Source organism: Ambystoma mexicanum, chromosome 8 (genome assembly GCF_040938575.1).
Source record: "Ambystoma mexicanum isolate Mex_15411 chromosome 8, UKY_AmexF1_1, whole genome shotgun sequence".
Taxonomy (NCBI): Eukaryota; Metazoa; Chordata; class Amphibia; order Caudata; family Ambystomatidae; genus Ambystoma; species Ambystoma mexicanum.
In genome coordinates this window covers 874767240-874776060 of record NC_090929.1, presented here as the reverse complement: position 1 = coordinate 874776060, position 8821 = coordinate 874767240, and the positions used below count along the sequence as shown (strand labels likewise).

General features: G+C 45.8%; 1 pseudogene; it reads right to left on the bottom strand.

The window, feature by feature from the left end:
- Positions 1-437: 437 nt before the first annotated feature.
- LOC138473688 (large ribosomal subunit protein eL37 pseudogene) lies at positions 438-731 on the bottom strand (annotated as a pseudogene).
- Between the last annotated feature and the right edge of the window lie 8090 nt (positions 732-8821).

Here is an 8821-nt window from a genome sequence, read left to right as displayed (position 1 = left end):
GATATTGCATGCGAGTAGCACTGAGACAGTATGAAGGAGGACATATCCCATGTTCGAGTGTGACTGTAGTTGTAGACACTTAGAGTATTTGTTTGCTCAGTCAAGCACATGTAAGTTTGAATTCCAGAGTGCCAGCAGTGACATTTTCTGTAGGAGGTGTTGGAATTTCTGTTACAATTAAAACACTTACAAAACATTTCTGGTGCTTTAGCACTGGCTCATATGTGAGCAAATCCTGTGTTCATGGAAACTTTTTCACGGATAGGGTATCAATCGCTAACAAAAATGTGTCAACGCAAGGTGGAGAACATGTACAAGGCATGTAGCATGCAACATGCTCCTCAATCTTTGTACATAAATTAAATTGGAGAAATGTTCTGTTGCCATAAATACCAAAGATAACTTCTGTAATAGGAATGTTTATTTAACAACAAATCTTAGGACGAGCTGGAAACTGCAACTGATGGTCTCTTCGGTTTTGGTGTTTTATCTTTACGGAATCCATTCCTGAATCTACAGTAGACAACCTTCAAGTGTCTCATACGAACTGTACCAGTGGTATTGTGTCTCTTAGCCTTGACACTCCAGTTATACAATGTCTTATGCATAGCGGTATGGCCACACCTGCCACAGGTACATTTGTGGAGATTGTATGCCTTGGATCGACAGCAACGGCACAGTATGTGTGCCTTATTACGGCGTTTACCGAATGAAAATGTCTGCTTTGTCATCTTGCCCCAAAAGCGGACATGTTAGTGGTGACAGGTTAGTCCCAAAGATAAGTGCTTGAGACTTAGCCACTAAACCACCACCTGCTTCACCTTTTCTCTATTGGCTGTACCAGAGTTGCCCCTGCCACCAAATCCTTGCATGCAAAAGATGTTGTCTTGGTGCATGGCATATTGCTGCAGTGATAATCCCTTTTGCTAAAAAGCATCACCAGTGAAGGTGAAGGTGACCCATACTGTGATTACTATGCTGGCCTCTAATTTACATATCCATTGTGAAAAGTACATTTCCAATCTCTTTCTCACCCAAGAATTCCTGAATCATAGAATTCAGGTATTAATTTGCATGCAAAGAAGGCCAAGCTGGGAATGTGGGCATCATCACTTTCCATCAATTCTCTAAAATGTTTGTTCTCAAGCAAGTCCTAAACAGGCTTAATGCCAACATTATTTCAGTTTGGCATTGAACAGTCATAGTCAGTCAATAGCTACATACCGGCTACAACCCTTTGTTGAAAAGTAGGACAACTTTGACTCCTGCCTTTCAGCTGGATAGAAGCACCAAATTAGTTGCCATCTCAATGAATGATGATGTAAGAATGTTAGAAGATATGAGAACTGCTTGTGCCCTGACTATTTCTTGCTCATTTGGCAGTATCCCATACGGTAGATCAGCGGATCCTGATTGGAGGCTTGCATAGATTCAGGATTGCCAGCTTGGCCCTGCAATAGTTGTAATCGTTTTAAAAAACCGAACACAGTGAAGTGAGTAGGTGGCTTTGAATTGCCATCATGCAAGTTCATCCATGGATTCACACAGGCCTACGCACTAGTACCCCTAATTTTCAAATTCACACCCTGGCAAACCTAATTCATAACTTTGGTTTGAAGTTTTTGTGTGTATGCTGATGACACCCAAATACTGCTGAGCTTAAATGCAGTAAAGGATAGCTTTGTAACCCCTGCATGACAGAGGTATAATGATGAACAAATCTCCACTGTCTGAAGCATAATGCAGCATATACAAAAGTATGATACATGGGCAGCAGTCACCTAGATGGACCATATATATGGCCAACACATCTCGGTTCTACAGTGAAGCCAGAAACAGCAGTCAGAAAATTAGTTGTGCATTGTGATGAATACGTTTCCCTGATACACTGCATTAATAAGGTCTCACACACATCTTTATTTCAATTGAACTTTCTCAAATGAATGTTATACTGCTTTATTTTCACACATCAGGTGACCATTTATCAAAGTCTATTTCCTTGGTAGCCTACGGAGGCTCTATTTTTCCTGGTTTACCTGCTAATGCTCTTCATAATCTCCAGTTCATACAAAATGCTGAAGCGAGACTGCTGCTTAAAAATGGCCTTGCAGGGTTCTCATGTCCCCATCCATGCACCAATTATATTGGCTAATAGTGGGATGGCATATTGATTTTAAAGGCAAAACAAAAGAGGTGATGGCTGGAAGGTTTAGAATGAATCTTAACCTCTGGCAACGCTCTGGGCAACCCTCCAGACCATCGTTCTTTGCCTGCCAAGCCATTACAAAAGGGGAAGGACCATATGCAAATCATGCTTGGTACCACCCCCAAAGGGGTTGTCCAGGCCGAACTGCTAAGTCACATCCCCTCTGCACGAGACCACAAGCATCCCCAGACATGTTTCAGCCTTGTTGGGCATCATCAGTGAGGAGTAGCTTGGGTCTCTAGGTCCAGCAGGCACGGGACCCACGTCTGGGCATACCCGCCCCACTCGGGGTGACAATAGCAAAACAAAAGAGGTGATGGCTGGAAGGTTTAGAATGAATCTTAACCTCTGGCAACGCTCTGGGCAACCTTCCAGACCATCGTTCTTGCCTGCCAAGCCATTACAAAAGGGGAAGGACCAAATGCAAATCATGCTTGGTCCCACCCCCAAAGGGGTGGTCCAGGCCAAACTGCTAAGTTACATCCCCTCTGCACGAGACCACAAGCATCCCCAGACATGTTTCAGCCTTGTTGGGCATCATCAGTGAGGAGTAGCTTGGGTCTCTAGGCCCAGCAGGCACGGGACCCACGTCTGTGCATACCCGTCCGACTCGGGGTGACAATAGCAAAACAAAAGAGGTGATGGCTGGAAGGTTTAGAATGAATCTTAACCTCTGGCAACGCTCTGGGCAACCCTCCAGACCATCGTTCTTTGCCTGCCAAGCCATTACAAAAGGGGAAGGACCATATGCAAATCCTGCTTCCAGGCCGAACTGCTAAGTCACATCTGTAATGGCTTGGCAGGCGAAGAACGATGGTCTGGAGGGTTGCCCCGAGCAATGCCAGTGGTTAAGATTCAGTCTAAACCGTCCAGCCATCACCTCTTTGTTTTTGCTTTGTCACCCGAGTGGGACGGGTATGCCCAGACGTGGGTCCCGTGCCTGCTGGGCCTAGAGACCCAAGCTACTCCTCACTGATGTTGTGGTTCAGGTAACAGATGTGGAACAGCAGCCCCTAACATGCCCTTAATGTTACTGACCACTTAACCTTTAGACATCAAATGAAAACATATTGGTTTCCTACCAAGTTTCTCCTTGTCTAAACCCTATTACACACTGACAGAGATTTATGTATCGCAGCACTTTAATGCCCTGTTGGGTTGTAAGCACTCCCAAAATACGTCCAGTAGAAAAACCTTCCGGTCCTTCAAGGACATCCCGGTGGAATCCCTCATGGGTGGCCTCACCATCCACACATGGACCAACCACCCGCAACTGAACTGTGACTCTCTTCTGGACGCACTCAATGCCACCCTCTTGGCCTCCATCGACCGACACGCACCTCTGAAACAACGCACCTATAAACCAAAACCGTCATCACCCTGGTACACGCAAGAACTCAACCTAAGCAAAAGAGTTGTCAGGAAACAAGAGAAAACCTGGTGCCACTCCAGTCCCACATCCAATCTGGTGCTCCTCAAGGAACTTTTAGCAACCTGCTGACAACTAATCAACACAGCCAGGTCCTCCTTCTATCAGAATGCCATAGCAGAAGCCGACAACAAAAGCAAAGCTCTCTTCAAAGTGCACAAGCACTGCAACAACCCACTACATGACCCTGCCATACCACACACCATCGAAAAATCCACCGCCATCAACACCTTTTTTATCGACAAAATCAGCAAGATCCAGGAGCACATAGACACCAGATCTGCCTCCACAGACCCACCACACATCCCTCCTCACAAAATCTCCAGACCCTGGACAACATTCAAGACACTCTCTAGAGAGGACCCGTGTAGAAAACCTGGCCACTCTCAAAGCCACATTGTATACAGTTCAGTTCAGTTCACTCTATTCGGTTGTATAGCCATCCAAGTACTAACAAATACATAACAAATAATTAATAGACATTTACATTAACTCAGGTTACCACCTAGGCTATGTCAGTGGTCCATAGCCCCTTCCAAGACCAGTCACTATTTCACAAAGACACCCACCCCACTTCCAAGAAGTACCCTCCCCCAGGTCTATCCCCAAGTGGAACTACATTTGCTCTAGATAGCAGCGGGAGCTGACACCATGCATAATTGGAGAGGCAAGGGCACTAATTCCGATTGAACTGCATGGTGACACACATTGCCATGTGGCAATTCCCAGCATTCCATTAGCCACTCTTTGGTTCTTCAGTTCCATGCAAATAGTGTCAAAGGATCCTCCCCCATTGTGATGAGTTCTTGAGCAGATTAATATATACCTTCAACTTAGGAAGGAACACCCACAAACCTTTCTCAACCAATGGGTGCACTTATTTATAAGTGAATCCCTGTATTCTGGTTGGTCACAGGCAGTTGTGGGGACCCTGTGCAAAAATATCTGCCCCCCTGCGAAACCCTCACATGATTTCTCACTCATTGGCTTGGCAGCGCTAAGATCTCAGGCCTCTATAACTGGTATGACTGATGTTACTGGGGGCAAATGCATATTGGATGTTATCAGCCCCACCATCATGTGCGTTACCTGAGGGTGGCCTTCACACCCCCCGATCAGCCTGCCCATGTCTGACTCATGATGGTGGATGAGCTGGCCGCTGTTTTAAAATTTCAGCACTGGTACTGCAGTCTACCTGGAGCAATAGCCCCTTTTCTAGCTGTTGAAAACTGTTACCAATAGAGTCATTTTGGCTTGGAACACTTGGCTGGGTGGTGCGTAGATTCTCCAATTCTAGCCGGGGGCCTTCATGGTATCGTCAATATTTGGCTGACACTCTCCCGTCACACCACCTCCATTGTGGCCTTCTAGGATACTCATTAACAACTCATTTGTATCAGCCAGTTCATTGTGGACAAGGCTGCATTTGCAATTGCACTCTGTTTGAGGGACATCATTCACTTTAGCCAGGGAGAGGATGGGCAGCGACACAGTGCAAGCTGGTGTGCAGGCAAAATTGGGGCTCGGTTGTCAGATTTTCAGTGAGCATATTGCCTGTGCCTTATCTTTATGGTCTTTAAGGTCTTTGACATATTTGAAGGCCCTTGATAACATTGTAGATAGTGTTCAGAAGGAGTTTGTCCTGTCCCACCCCTTCGCCTTTACCGCGGTAAGTAGAACACGTGTAAGGGGGGAGAGACACACACCCCATGGTACATCACCTTATGATAAAACATATTGGCTTATAAATATAGTGCTCCTCACAGGCCCGAAAACAGAAGCCATTTTTCCACGGGTGCAGATGTCATCTTTTGACTAGGCCCAAAAATCATCCCTCTGTAAACTCAATTCTTCATTCCCCAGCACCTCGCACAGAGAACCCCAGACATCCCCACCCCCTCCCAGCACAACGTTAGCCTTGTTCTCTCGGCAGTCCAGCAATTTATTGTTGCAATTATTTAGTATCACTTCCACAGAATGTGCTCTCTGCAGAGTGTGAGACCAGAGCAGGCCCCAGCACCAGTGCCCATTCATCTCCACAAAACTGGCCATGCCCACTCAACCCCCACCCCGCCAGGCCAGGGCCTGCCAGTCCCAGACCCTCCACTCTCTTTCATGTCGATACCCATCAGACCCCCTCGAACTGACCATTCCAGAACACCCACCTTAGACCTGTGCATCAGTATATTTTCCCCAAACTAACACGTCTGTTCATATCATGAGGCATCAGGGAACATAAATAATAGATCAAACCCCCAGGGGGAGACACCTGGGAGCGGGACCCCGGTATCAATGAAGCCCTGAATGTAGAGGTCAGAATGCTAAATTATTAACCCATTAGTCTCCAAGTATCCCCATTCATGCAAGGATATTATGTTCGCCATTATTCTCATAATATCAGTTCCTGTTAGTTAGATTTGTGTCACATTTGTCCTGACCTTCACTGTGGAGATGAGCCCAGCTGACCAACATGCCACCAGATCGACTGGGAAGCAGCAGCCAATTACAGCCTGGCATCCCCTATAGAACAGGGCATGACATATGGACCCCCCACAATCCGCACTATGCACACTACACAATGTCATTTATGATGAAAGTGCTTCTTATAATGTGCTGCCCGTGTACATTTTGGCAGAGCACTCTTTCGGCAGCAGAGTTCTTTGCTTGCATACTTTATTTTATATAAAGTTTGTTATCCTTGCAATTTATCTCTTGGTCTCATTCCGTGACGGGACGTATTATATTTACTTTTTGCATATTATGAGGACACGTGTTTGGGTGCCCATCTTCAATAGACTGGACCTAGGAGGCACAATCCCTTGAGTAGCAAGGCTGTCACAGTGTCAGTAACTGCAATGGAAGCAGAGGCTGGGTGTTGCTGTAAAACTAAAAACGGATTGCTCCTCACCGCCTGAATTGTCCTTGTGTAGGTTAGGCCCTCCCCTGCTGGATATGTTCCCTGGCAATACACTGAGTGACGGGACCAACCACAGGGCAATCAGAGAAACCGTTCCGTGTACTAATCGCATTCACACAGCCGATTCTCATGGTGCTGTTATCGATTGAAGAAATGCCTCCTTTCTCAGTGCCAGTGACTTTGCACACCATCACATAAAGGGAACTTCCAAGGATGTGATTTACTTCCCTTATGGGCTGATAAACGTCACCCGTAGGCTAAATGGGGCTTTGAGGCTGCACCTTGGTACTAACAGGGTCAACAATTAATGCAAGGGGGAGCAACTCCTTTTTCTGACTAATAGTCACAATTCTCCTTTTGGCAAGGTTGAAAACTGGAAAACTTCGAAGGGGTAACAGGGAGGAGCCAAACCGTGGGTACCATTAAAGACATAGCTAGCATACTAAAATAAATAAATGAAGTCAATAGTAAGATCAAACGATACAGACTGTTTCAGTTGTGTTCAGGTATGGCTTCACCCCCTGTAGCACCACCTAACCTTGTCTGCTGATGGCCTTCTCTAGACAGACTCTACGAAGTACTGAGCCTGGATGCTCTCACCTCCCCTATGGCACCCATCTCCCTGCGGGATCCCCAACACCCGTACCCTTCCACCCACAGGCTTTGCCTGAGTGTGTCTGGTCCCGTGAGTAAGTATGCAGTGGATGCATGGCCAAATTCAACGGCGTCAGCAGTATGGAGGCTCCCCTGTGCCAAAAAGCCATGCGGGACACCCGCACCCTTCCACCCATGGGCTTCACCCCAGTGGGTCTCGTCCCATAAGTATGCAGTGGGGGCATGGCCAAATCCAATGGCGTATACAGACAAATTCCTCCCAGCATCCATCCTCAAGACCCTCCACACAGAATCTCTCCTTCCCTACCTGGAGGTCATCAACAGCACCCTAATTCAAGGCACCTTCCCATCAACCCTAAAGACAGGACAAATCCTCCTCCTATTAAAGAAACCCACTATGGTTCCTAACAACCTAGGTAACTATCAGTTCAAAAGAGTTGTATTTAGCGTAGGCCATAAAACCAACATTTACAAAACAATCAATGTAGATTAAAAAGTATACAATTTCAAAATTCATTGCTAAAAGTGCATCAATTGCATCAAACAACATCAACATCTCGTTTAAAAAGAAGTCACAAGATAAAGTGCTATCTTCAGGGGCTCTGTGCAAGGACAACAAGTTCTGGTGCGGGTACAATGAAACCATTGTGGAATTTTTCAACTCATTCTGTAAATTACAAGGCCACCCAAGCAAAGGTGGTCATCAGGGGATAAATACAATGCACAACATAAGAAAAAGGTACAGTATCAAATAAGGTTGTATCCATTGTCATGCTCAGTACACATGTGCCCCCCCCACCCTTCAACAGACCGTCTTTATGTAGCCATGCCCGATGTATATATTTAGCCGCCAGCTTCAATTCTAGTAATTCAATTGTTTTTACAGCATTCCATTGCTTCTCTATTTCTAGTAATGCCTCCTGCCTTAAAAGATTGGCTTCAAGTACTGCGCCCTTAATGATTGCAATCAATCACAGAGAAAAAGAAAGTGTATGACTATTTCTTTGCAGGTTTCGCACAGTGGGTATGATTTCGTATTCCTTGCTCTCCAAGTGCTCGTGAAGCTTGCAAGCTTGAGTGTGCCCATTATGAACTGCAGATATAATGATCTTGCAAAGGACAGAGTGACGGCATACACATATTTCTCATAACCAAAATCCCCCAAGATAGCATGACCCCAGACTAAAACCATGGTATTTGATCCACATGGAACTCCTGCTTGTTTGAGCCATTTCCCTGATGCCTTGACCAGTCCTTATGGATGTACCCACATACCAAGGGTTTCCTTCATGTGGGTAGCCCACAGGAGGCTCCTTCCTCCCTCCTGAGTCAACAGATGGGACAGTGCATTCCTAAAACATTCAAGGCCCTTAGTTATGCACAGCATAAGCCAGTAGAAGGCTGGTCTGGCCGTGACCTGGTCCACTATGACCTGGTCCACTATTAGGCAAATATAAACAATTATCTAAGAACCGCAATCCTAAATAATCAAAATATAGGACCTGTTGTAACCTGCGACCATCCACCATCACATTCACAGTGTATTTCTTTGACTTTCTTGGTTTGAAACCTATTGTTTTTGTTCTGTTTTCATTTAGCGTTAACCCAATTTCTTGGTGAACGATGCCTGTGTGCTCTGGGTGCCTATTGGTGA